The sequence below is a fragment of the Odocoileus virginianus genome, chromosome 13 (assembly GCF_023699985.2).
Source record: "Odocoileus virginianus isolate 20LAN1187 ecotype Illinois chromosome 13, Ovbor_1.2, whole genome shotgun sequence".
NCBI classification, from domain to species: domain Eukaryota; kingdom Metazoa; phylum Chordata; class Mammalia; order Artiodactyla; family Cervidae; genus Odocoileus; species Odocoileus virginianus.
In genome coordinates, this window is record NC_069686.1 from 44369903 (window position 1) to 44382037 (window position 12135).

The window sequence follows — 12135 nt, forward strand, 5'->3', positions numbered from 1 at the left end:
ATCATCAGCAGGAAACAACATGCAGGAGAAATGTTCTTAATTTCCTTTTATCTGTGACTCTTTATGAGATCACAGAATTGTCACTCTATAGGTACTTTACAGACACTACCTATGGAGTCTTCACTTTTACCAAGAGTCATCTAGTCATTCCTTTTATCCCTTTCTACCCTCACTGCTTGTCCAAGTCTAACATGTCATCATTTTATGACTTTTTAAAAATTTCCTTTATACAGTGTCTTAACTTGCTTCTTTGTCTAAATATTTCCCTTGTAATCTAAATTCCTTGTCATTCTCAGATTAATCTTTCAAATCATGTGTTAAATGCTACTTAAAGACCTTTTAAAATTGCGGGAGGAATGAAATTATTGACATGACATATGAAGCACTTTATGCTTTGGCCTGTGCCTACTTCTGTAACCTCATTTTGGGCCCTTCTTCCCTATGGGTACTATAATCCAGCCATGGGAAACTCACTTTGAGAATCTGACAGCTTCAAACTCTCCATCCACTTCTCTTTTCCTCTACGTAGTTTCTTCCTTCTATTTGAAATATTCTTTTCTCTCTTGGTTGCTGTCTTCCAAAAATGGACTTATATTTTTGCCTAACTTAAAATTTTCTTTATATTCCAGTCAAAGTTTATTGTCTGTTTTATAATGCTTCTTATTTTATTTTATTTAACTGACTGATTATGCTGAGAGAGTTCAAGTCCTCCGTAATTCAGAAGCATTACTGAGGTATTCAGGAGATGTGAGGGGATTTATCTGCCCAGTTTGTTTCGATTCTTTTTTGTTGTTGCTGAAGCAGTAAATCAACATGGCTAGAAGTTAGCTCCAGGTGACACAGGTTTTTGTGTTGTGAGATGACTTAACTAGTTTTTACCATCATCAGTAAAGTGAATTGCTCTTTCTCTTTCTTCCCACTTCCATACTGACTGCAATTTTGTATGATGATGGCTGATCTATGTGCTTCCTCTTCCATTCTTATGTCTCTTTTATATATTCAGAGTAGAATGGAGCTTAGAGATTGTTCTCCAGCCTATTCAATTTTTCCAGAATTACTTTCTGGATAAGATATTCTTTAAGGGACCCATAGTACCATATGACCACACCACCTGCCTTGGGAGAACTCCAGGGCTCAAATGAGATGAGTGCACTCTTTGCACCCAGACATGTTAGGTTTGAGACTTTGTATTCAGCAGCTACTCATCATAATTTTGGTTTGCAATTATAGCCAATGCCCATTTTATTAAAGAGAGATTTCTTCTCTATTTTCTAAGAAGTTTTCAGTTTTCTCTTGGCTTCAAAGAGAAGAACAGAGTAGAAACACCTTTAAAGTGCCTCCTTAACTGTGAGCTCCTCTTAAATCTTATTTCCACTTCTGCTGTGTCACTGAGTCTCTTCTCTAGTAACAACTTTAATGATTTCCTAATTGGCAAATCCAAACTGCCTTCTCTGCAGACAGCCTCTACATTGAAAGCTCTTGTTCTTATCAGTTCTTCTGTAGTGCAAATCTGTTTAATCTTTTTTCTCATTCTTCTTTGCCTCTTCTTTTCCAGTCTCATTCTATTTTCCCTCTGCTGCTAATAAAAATGCATGCCTTCATTTCTGTACCTGTAACACTCTCTGTATTGCTGTTAATAGCCCTTAGCATAGGCTGAGTTCTTAATGTGTCTGTATGCATGATTACCTTCCTTTTAGAGTACTGTTACTTGAGCATAAACTTTTATCTTTCTTAACTTCCTTTTTCATGGTATGTAATTTTTTTTTCTGAATTCAAGTTGTTAAAATATTGTCTCTGCACTGCTTTTATTCACCAGGATATATTATTAACCAATTACATTGATAATTAAATATATTAACATATCATTAATTGTAATCAAGAGCAAAAGGAAAAAGCATTATGGCAATGTAATATGAAACTAAAAACAAAATTCTGAACCATAAGTCTGGGGATCTGTTTACCGTGTAGACCCAGCATTATCAGAAATGAACATGAGGTCTTAAGTAGACCCAAAGCAAACTGATAAAGGTGAAAGTTATGTTTATTTTTAGAATGTTAATTTTTTAGGTTTTGTAATATTCAAAGATCTACTTGTGGTCTTCAAATAGAAAACAGTGTGGAAATACTACCATTTTGTGTCAATGCTCTGTAAAAACTATTTTAGTGTATACATCATTGTCATAAAAATTATAAGTTAAACATGATAGAGGTATGCAATTTTAATTAAAATAAAGGAAAATCCACCAATAAAACAGAATATTTTTTGAGAAGCCATCAGATAAATAAAAATACCCACTAAATACTAAACTAGCTGTAGAAATACTGGAAAGAAAAATATGCTTTATTGGAAATTCTTTCTTCATTATCAAAACCTCACAGCCCACTCTTTCAAAAATGAAGTTGCTTCTGTTATAAGCAATCATAAGGATGATTGGGGAAATACATACATATCAACAGAATTAGAATTAATCATTTCCTTGTATAACCACAAAATGATTGTTTTTTACATTTTCAGCTAAAGAGATTTTATGAAAAGTTTATTTTTTGCAGTTCTGCCTGTTAGTCTAAGAGCTGACTCAAAGTCTTTGCTTATTAAGAATCCCATTCATGATTTTTGTGATACAACTAATGTTTTTATTACTAAGCTTCTTGTGCTCTACATATTGATTACAGTATAATTACACAATAAAAGAAACACTGCCTATTATGTTTGTGAAACTTGGGTCCATTAATATAGAGTTTATAGAACAGCATGCAATAACTTTGTAATAATCCAAACATGATAGGAGAACACATATAATGCTCACTGAATTATATTAGAGGATTAGCTCAATTTAGATAGCCATAGCATATGCATGGTCCTTACATGAATTGTATGTGGTAATCCACTTAATTAATTGAATGTATTGATTAATGTAATAAAGGATTAACTGGTCTAAAAAGCTTCCAAGAATAGTAGTTATTTCATATTTACATTTGACAAATCACGAGAGAACTTGACTATAATTTAATTATTCAAAATATCCTAAAAATACATCCCCATGGAATTGGGAAGAGGTAATGGTATTCTTGGACAAGGCAATGGCACCCCACTCCAGTTTTCTTGCCTGGAGAATCCCAGGGACGGGGGAGTCTGGTGGGCTGCTGTCTATGGGGTTGCACAGAATTGGACACGACTGCAGCGACTTAGCAGCAGCAGCAGCAATGGTGATTCTGCTTGGGGAAATGAGTGATTATTCAAAAGAAGTGTCTATAGCCACCTGAAGCTCCTCCTCTCTTCCTTGCTGGTGGAGGTCCTGGTTAATGGCGCTCACGCTGAACTGCTTTCATCTGTCTTTCATCGTGGTCTTTTGTCTCCTTAACAGAGTACTTCAGGAACTAATTTTTAAAGGCATGGAATGTTTTTACCAACCTAGGCTGAGTATCATAGACAAACCTGATATAGATAAGTGGATCTAAAATGCTCCTCAGAATTCCTTGCTAGTGAAGAATCTGGCCAAGAACAGAAGTATTGATCGAAGGAGCCTCAGCAGGGCAATGGAGTAAGAATTTATCAAACACTAGCCATTTACTTTAGTGATCATTTCCTGAGAAGTTCTAAAATATTTTCAGTGTTTAGAGAATATGTTTAGGAACTAAATGGAAAAGTTTCTACTAAGAGAAAACTCCATGCACTTATAAGAACATTTCACTTGCCCCTTGTTTTTCATATCTATCTGCCAATATCTATGATAGATTTTAGAAAACATTTTGCCTCATGAATTCATGAATGATTCCACTTTCTTTCATGACATTAAGAATGTAGTTCCCCCCCCCCCCCAGGGTTTTCATCAGTAAAGTCAGATACAATTCTGTATTTCATAATACCTTCCTCAAAATGGCTTGAAAGTTTGGGTGATAAATCATGCACTAGGGGCAAGGGTAATGGTGATGAAAATGTTGCAGTTTTGAAACTATAAATGTATGGATTCAATGGGTATATTTGGCACAGGTGAAAACATTGGGAGTTCCTCCATCATCAGCAGGTCAGATGCTTACTGCACAAAGGCGGGTCAGCTTTAAAGGCAGAGTCTGCTCTACGCAGAGGCAGGCATGTTTCTGCTTAGTCGCTCGGTCGTGTACGACTCTTTGCAACGCCATGGACTGTATCCCATCAGGCTCCTCTGTCCATGGGGATTCTCTGGGCAAGAATACTAGAGTGGGTTGCCATGCTCTCCTCCAGGGGCTCTTCCCGACCCAGGGATGAAACCTGGGTCTCCTGCACTGCAGATGGATTCTTTACTCTCTGAGCCACCAGGGAAGCCCCACAGTGGCAGGAGTTCCAGGGTAACATGTGTTTAAAACCAGATTAATGGCTCCTAGTTTCTCAGTCACATCTTTCTCTATCACCAAAGTCTACATTCTCAGTTTCCTGTGTCTAGTCTTAGACTTGGGTGAGGGAGTTAACAGAGGATGAGATCAATTATTCAGTTTCCATTTAGACTAAAATTAAATTTAAATCTCATTTTACATGTGTATCTAGGCCCCATCACAGTATCAGTTCAATTTGAAACAAGCTTAATAAATAACTAGTTTATATTTAATCCTGAGTGTGAAGTAATGTACTAGTGTTTCATCTGTTTTCTCCTTTAATCTTTAGATGGAAAAAAAATGTTATAGGTACTATTACTGCTTCTACTTCTACTTTATAGAGGAGGAAACTGAAGTGAAATATTATAGATCCAGCTAAACAGAAAAGTGACAAGTTAGGTTCAGTTCAGTTCAGTTCAGTTCAGTCACTCAGTCATGTCCGACTCTTTGTGACCCCATGAACCGCAGCACACCAGGCCTCCTTGTCCATCACGAACTCCTGGAGTCCACCCAAACCCATGTCCATTGGGTCAGTGATGCCATCCAACCGCCTTATCCTCTGTTGTCCCCTTCTCCTCCTGCCCTCAATCTTTCCCAGCATCAGGGTCTTTTCAAATGAGTCAGCTCTTCACATCAGCTGGCCAAAGTATTGGAGTTTCAGCTTCAGCATCAAAGTCCTTCCAATGAACAGATCTCCTTTAGGATGGACTGGTTGGATCTCCTTGCAGTCCAAGGGACTCTCAAGAGTCTTCTCTAATGCCACAGTTCAAAAGCATCAATTCTTTGGTGCTCAGCTTCATCAAGAGGCTTTTTAGTTCTTCTTTATTTCACTGCTATAAGGGTGGCGTCATCTGCAAATCAGAGGTTATTGTTATTTCTCCCAACAATCTTGATTCCAGCTTGTGCTTCTCCAGCCCAGCGTTTCTCATGATGTACTCTGCATATAAGTTAAAAAAGCAGGATGACAATATACAGCCTTGATGTACTCCTTTTCCTATTTGGAACCAGTCTGTTGGTCCATGTCCAGTTCTGACTGTTGCTTCCTGACCTGCATACAGGTTTCTCAAGAGGCAGGTCAGGTGGTCTGGTGTTCTCATCTCTTTCAGAATTTTCCACAGTTTATTGTGATCCACACAGTGAAAGGCTTTGGCATAGTCAATAAAGCAGAAATAGATGTTTTTCTGGAACTCCCTTGCTTTTTCGATGATCCTGTGGATACCCCACATCCAAGGTAAGAGAAACCCAAGTAAGACGGTAGACACTGAGAGAGGGCATCAGAGGGCAGACAGACTGAAACCACAATCACAGACAACAGGCCAATCTGATCACATGGACCACAGCCTTGTCTAACTCAATGAAACTAAGCCATGCCGTGTGGGGCCACCCAAGGTGGACGGGGCATGGTGGAAGTGGTCTGATAGAATGTGGCCCACTGGAGAAGGGAATGGCAAACCACTTCAGTATTCTTGCCTTGAGAGCCCCATGAACAGCATGAAAAGACAAGTTGCTGCTGCTGCTGCTGCTAAGTCGCTTCAGTCGTGTCCGACTCTGTGTGACCCCATAGACGGCAGCCCACCAGGCTCCCCCGTCCCTGGGATTCTCCAGGCAAGAACACTGGAGTGGGTTGCCATTTCCTTCTCCAATGCATGAAAATGAAAAGTGAAAGTGAAGTTGCTCAGTCGTGTCCAACTCTTCGTGAGCCCATGGACTGCAGCCCACCAAGCTCCTCCATCCATGGGATTTCCCAGGCAAGAGTGCTGGAGTGGGTTGCCATTGCCTTCTCCAGGAAAGACAAATTAGGTAAAGATTAATATTAAGAATATCTAAAGAATTCCTCCGGAGAAGGCAATGACACCCCACTCCAGTACTCTTGCCTGGAAAATCCCATGGACGGAAGAGCCTGGTAGACTGCAGTCCACGGGGTCTCGAAGAGTCGGACACAACTGAGCAACTTCACTTTCACTTTTCACTTTCATGCATTGGAGACGGAAATGGCAACCCACTCCAGTGTTCTTGCCTGGAGAATCCCAGGGACGGCAGAGCCTGGTGGGCTGCCGTCTATGGGGTCGCACAGAGTCGGACACGACTGAAGCGACTTAGCAGCAAAGAATTCCTCAGGAAAAATGACCAAAACACAGTAAAAATAGTAAAAAAAAAAAAAAAATAAACAGGGGATTAAAATACACAGCTTACAAAGGGAAGACTTGAATAGCTGATACATTTTGAAGAGATACACAAACATTTTAGGAATCAGAGAGGTGTATAGTAACAGAATGATGAGCTACCTTTAACTATCATGTTGATAGAAATTCAAAAGATATCTAGAGCTGAGAAGAATAAGGAAAAGTGCAATGTCCTGTGGCCTTAGGTCTAGAAAAGATATTGTATAGACCATTTCTGGCCATTTATTAAAATGAAACAGGAACACCCCCTATGATTTAGCAATTTCACTTCTGGAGAGAGATCTGTAATTATGTTTTTTTCCCCCAATTTGGATATTTGAACTGACTTAGTCCAGTCACAGAGTGTACCCACTTGAAGAATTTCTCTAGAGAATGCAGGCAAGCCTCAGAGCTCTCAGAGATATCCATAGTGTGAACCCCTGTGGCCCAGTCTGTCTGCTCTGGGACTGGGCTGAGTCTCTGACTTGATCTGCCAGGATATGCACAAGGAATTATATCTTGGGAGAGTTCCTCCCAAAAACTTTCAGTGGTTCTTTAAGTAGATAAATCAGGCTCATCAAACTGGTTAGGCCAGTTGCAAACTATCAGTAAAGAACCTGACTTTGAGTACTGTCAGGTAGACCAGACTCTAAGCAAAATATCATATACTCTACTGCCCTTATTTTGGCAAAGTTGAAAATCAGACAACCAGGCATTCCCTGAGATAAAGATACAGCTCTTCTTATTCAGCTGGAAATCAGCTCTATCTCCTATCTAAACGCTCCCACACTTACATGAAGAAATGTATCTTCATATCCATCTTAGCATGTTTTGCATAGCAAGGATATGGAAGTGCTGTCCAGGAAAGGAAATTATGGACAAATGTGTGATATGCATAAAATGGAATACATATAATAGTAGAAGAACAAGATTTATCTCTATCAAAAAAGGTAGAGATCAAAAGTGAAATGCTCAGTGAAAACCAAAATTATGACATTTTCCTGAGCTGTATTACACAATGAGCTGTATTGCATAATATAATTTGTGATAATAAAATAAACAGACACAAACTATATATTATTAAATCCACCTGAATGTAAATAAGTCATGAATGGTGGTTTGAAAAAGGTGCAGATGATGAATAAAAGAATGAGTGCATATAGGGGAATGAATTAAAATTTGACCAAATGTTTCTACGTGGGTGTGCACAGGAGCATGCATGAATGTGTGTGTATACATGGGAAAATTCTACCCATGTAATTTAGAGACAATTACTAAATTGTCTCTCCCCAACCTCTTCATTCCCCCCCTTTTTTTAAACTCCTATATTTCACATGTCACACATCCTGGTTTTGTCTTAATAGGTTCCTTTTTAGTCTCTTTGCCATTTCAAGATTTCAGAATACTAATCTCATTTTTAACAATGACCATCTCCTTTTTTCAGTATTTCTGATATTTTTAAATTTAAAATTATACTTCCATAATGATGCCTTATTATGATCATTGAATTAATCTCAGCATTCCTTTTGGTTTCTGTAACCATTTCATCTGTTTCCTCCAGATTCAGTTTCAAAGTGATATTCAAATTCAAATTCCAGATTCAGATTCACTAGAGACCCTACTTTTTCGGATTGTTTTCCTCGGGTGTTCTGTGCTTTGTGCTGTTTCCTTGAGGATATATTTACCTTCAGCTTTATTTGCCTTTATGACTCAGATCAAGCTGTTGGGCTATGCTGAGGGATACAAGTGGTGGGACTTGCTGCAGTATCTACAGCTGGGTATTGGTGATATACCACCCATAGTCTGTCTGCTGCTGATGAGGCTCCATCACAGTCTCTTTTGCTGAAAACTTTGCTATCCTATGAGATTTAGGTTAAAGGGTGTCCAATGGTATGATGCTCCAGCATTGCTCCCAAGGCAAGAGCGTTCCTGGCACTACACAGTTGTTCAAATGCCACCTTCCTTCCCTCCCCAGCAGTCTATGGATTTCTGCAAACTGAACTTTCTCCAAGAACCTAAAAACTGAATTCTCACCGCAAGACTATCTGCCCTCTGTCTCCAGGTATCCTTCTGGCTTAAAGAAGATAAATATTTTATATATAGCTTCTCTTCCTTTCCAGATCAAAGTTTGAGTTTCAATTTGAAGGCAAAAGTTCTGTTTTTCTGGCCTCAGGCATAGGGAAAAGCTTCAGCTTGTGTTACTGTTTCACTGCAACCACTTCTACGTTTTCTTTACTTTAGAAGTGATCATCTGTGCAAGAGTTGTATTTTATACAGTTCACCTATGTAGTTAAGCTTACCGGGACAGGGTTTTGTGCAAAAAGGGCAAACACCTATGTTTTTACAGGGGAATAGATTTGATGCAGTGCCAAGGAGTAGGAACCCACTGCCTCTACACTTCAGACCAGCTCTGAACAGTAATAGAGCTATTCTGAACTTAGAGTTTAGATAGTGGTATTCTTTTTATTTATTTATTTTAATTGGAGAATAATTGCAATATTGTGATGGCCTCTGTTATACATAAACATGAATTGGTAATAGGCATACACGTGTCCTCTCCTCCTGAACCCCCCCCATCCCACACCCTCCCCACCACATCCCTCCAGGTTGTCACAGAGCACCAACTTTAGATTCCCTGTGCCAATATCAAACTCCTACTGGCTATCTATTTTACGTATTGTAATGTATATGTTTCAATGCTGTTCTCTCAAATCATCCCACCCTCTCCTTCTTCCACTGTGTCCAAAAGTCTGTTCTTTATGTATGTGTCTCCTTTGCTGCCTTGCATATAGGATTGTCAGTACTATCTTTCTAGATTCCACATATATTTGTTAATATACCATATTTATCTTTCTCTTTCTGATTTACTTCACCTTCAATTATGGTTTCCTCAGGGTATATGAGTTTCCCAGGTGAATCAGATGGTAAAGAATTTACCTGCAATGAGGGTGACCTGGATTTGATCCCTGCTTGGGTTGGGAAGATCCCTTGGAGAAGGAAATGGCTACCCACTCCAGTATTCTGGGCCAGAGAATTCCATGGACAGAGGAGCCTGGCAGGCTCCATCCTGTCCATGGGGTCACAAAGAGTCAGACATGACTGAGCAACTTTCACTTCACTTCATTTCATTTCAGGGTGTATGCCTGGTAGTGGGATTGCTAGATAGTGATATTCTTAATTATTTCCTCATTACCTCAATACCCAACAAAGCCTAAAACTTTAAAAATCTATTCAATAGTGATTCATATAAGAGCAATAGTTGAGGATGTTATTGTAATTGAGAAGACTAGATGGTCAGAACATCCATTCAGGCATCATTTTTCCAAAATGCCTTTTGTGTTACTATGTTTTTACTTGAAGTTTGTGGAGTTCCAGCTCGTTTCCTAACAATAACAGTACATGGTATGTCCATTTTCCATGCATATATTACACTGATGAATTCAACTACGTCTTTTGCTCATCATTGCATAGAGGGATCATTCTAGTATCTAGATTTTCAGATCTATCAGATTTTCCCAAGTTATGTTATGTTCATTACAAAATATCTATTGAAAACATAACCAATGAAAAATACTACCATCATGCTTCATTTATCTTCTTCAGAAATAGCTTCAGAAACTCTCCCCACACCATTCTACAGAACATTCCTGTAATTATAGAGACTCACTGTGGCCCCCAAACACTTTAACTTCAAGCTATGATTGAAATCAAGTTGTTCTTACACCACTGGACTTATTCTTTATTACAAAGTTTTTCATGTAAATGCCTCTGAGTTTTAGTGGTCATCAATTTCAAAGAAGGCCTCTCTAGTGTCTTTTTATGTATAATATCCATAAAATTCTTAATGATGGTAATTATAGGCCATGTTATAGAGAAGTCTCGATTACTGGGTCACAACTGGAAATCGTTCAGATATACAGTCTCTATAGTGAGAATTTGATCTTACTTCTAAAATTCATTATTGAAGAACTCTAGTCCTAGTAACTCACTTTGAATTCTTTGTTCAATTTCAAATTTTGACTTTTTCCTTACTGTTTAAAACATGTCTAAATGCTTCTATAGATAATATCATAATAAGCCTACATGAAATGTTACAAAGAAAGAAATTGCATAGAAATACAGAAAAATCCTAGCTATAGTTTATATAAATCCATTTCCTTAAAGGTCAGATTTGTTCCAAACATTGTGGAATATTTCACAGAACTCTCATTAGAGGAAGAAAATGAGTTTTACAACTCAGGAAAATAAAACATATATATATATATATAATCCCTTTGCATCAATATTCAATTTTGCATCAATTTTCTCTTAAAAGAAAACAATTTACATTTAAAATATACAAACATTTGAAGGCACCTGCTTTGTACCTTAAAGAAATATACTGTACTTTCTTCTATTCTGTGTTACAGTCTATATTCTAGCTCCTGTATGAAGATTATTTCAACTATACTGTTTTCAAAATTAAACTATTATACTGTAGCTCAAGCAAATGATAGATCTTAAATTTAATATTCTGTGTATTCTATCTCTATCAGTCATAGAAATTGATCATTTTAAATCTCTAAAGTCAGAACATATTCAGGGGAGAAAAATCTAAACTTGTCTTTTAAACTGACATATTTCATTCTGCCCAGACAATAATTCTTTGGTGTTATTTGGACACCTCTTATGTGCAGAATGTCAACAGACTATCAGTAAGAAATATGATTTTAAATTGTTTTAATTGCTGAACTCTATTTCAGCTCTTTTTGCACTCTGTTCCTTGAATTGTGGCCCCTTTGCCTCTGCTGAGTGATTCATGATATTTCCAATAAAAGCTGGTCTTCTTGTTATTTCTGGATTGCCTTGATGGAAGCAGCCCTTGAGTGTAACCTCATTATTTCCAAAATATTCCACATTTAGTCTTTCTTTGCTTTCTCTGCTTCATTTGTTCCCACTTCTTACAATACCTTGCATATTTGTTTCTGAAACTTCCTCATCTTAAATCCTGCTACAAACTCCTACCCAAAAAATCTTTCCCTAAACATTTCAGTCCTAATGGTTCCATATAACATTAATATCTAACTATTTTTAATGTCACTGTTGGCTCTTAAAAGTTTAATTATTTAATAAATATTAGAATTTTGGAACATTGAAATAAAATTTGGAAATATGGGAATAAATATGAGATCTCCAAATAAGCTGTTGTAAGGCAAAGCCCTTGTTATCTGTCCATTTGATGCCAGGCACGGACTCTAGTAGGAGCACCATATATCAATATTGACTGATTAATTGGTTGTTTCTTCTATTTGTCATGTTATCTGTCATTTCTATTCCACTCCCTGCACAGGAGCTCACTAGGTTCATTGCTCCTATCCATCTTTAGAGCTACACCATATGGTGAGGCTGGGTACAGAAAGGATTTGCCCAGGATTATATGGCTGGAACTCAAAGTTTTCATATTGAATGTTATGTCTAAGCATGGAATGAAATTATGTAGCCATAAACATTTGCAGAGAAACTCACAGAATTTTGGAATTAATTGATGTAGAGGAAGAAAAATCTCTTATTCTACCCATCTTGGTTCTCTAGCTGGAGCCCTTTAAATTAGACTGGCAAAAAAAAAAAAAAAATCAACAAGAGA